This window comes from Fukomys damarensis, unplaced genomic scaffold (assembly GCF_012274545.1).
Source record: "Fukomys damarensis isolate Sample0158 unplaced genomic scaffold, DMR_v1.0_HiC HiC_scaffold_35, whole genome shotgun sequence".
In the NCBI taxonomy this organism is placed as follows: domain Eukaryota; kingdom Metazoa; phylum Chordata; class Mammalia; order Rodentia; family Bathyergidae; genus Fukomys; species Fukomys damarensis.
The window spans coordinates 2,462,035-2,462,702 of record NW_022900947.1 but is presented as its reverse complement, the minus strand read 5'-3'; the positions used below and the strand labels follow the sequence as shown (position 1 = coordinate 2,462,702).

Sequence of the window (668 nt, the reverse complement as noted above, 5' to 3'; positions counted from 1 at the left end):
CAGCACTGCAAAAAAAAAGAAAGAAAGAAAGAAAAGAAAGAAAAAGAAAGCAAATAAAGAAGTGTTCTAGTGTTTTATAAGTCATAATGTGCAATTCAAGTGAAATAAATTATTCTCAGGAATAATAATACCTAAAGGCCAGGAAACTGTCAAAAATATAAAACAGGAGCTGGGGTGTGGCTCAGGGCCAAGGCACTTGCTTGGTATATGTGAGTCCCTGAGTTCTATCCCATCCATCAGTCAGTCATCAAGCGATCAATCAGTAAACCGAGCTCCCGTGGCCGCTGTCCTGGATCTGAGTGTGGTGCGGCCGGAGCTCTCTGGTCCCAGGGGCAAAGACTGGCCTGCAGCAGGCACAGGTGCAGCCTGTCTCCTCTCCTTGTCCTGAGCGCCTTCCGGCAGGGTCCGTCAGACAGAGGGCAGCACCGAGCTGCGGACGCCCAGCAGCCGAGGAAGCATCAGGTGGACGGTGGTCCCGGGGCTTGGGGTGCAGCAGGGGGACTGCAGTGGGGTGAAGTGTACACACTGGGGCTGTGGCAGGGTGTCCTGCCCAGGGAGGGAGCAGGGCTCAGGGCCACCCCTCACCTGCTCCCAGCCCGACCTCCTGCTCAGGCAGTGCGGGGAGAGGGACGGAGGCCCGGCAAGGTGACCTGGCCTGGCTCCCTGGG

The 668-nt window shown here is 56.3% G+C and overlaps 1 protein-coding gene across 2 annotated transcripts in view; it reads left to right on the top strand.

The window, feature by feature from the left end:
- The first annotated feature begins 419 nt into the window (after positions 1-419).
- Cpz (carboxypeptidase Z) overlaps positions 420-668 on the top strand; it is a 15,999-nt gene continuing 15,750 nt past the window's right edge. The window contains exon 1 of one of the 2 annotated variants that reach the window (XM_010641770.1): positions 420-462. The gene's annotated coding sequence lies outside the window, so the exon portion shown is untranslated. The remainder of the gene's footprint in view (positions 463-668) is intronic. The other variant, XM_010641771.2, reaches the window with a different exon arrangement.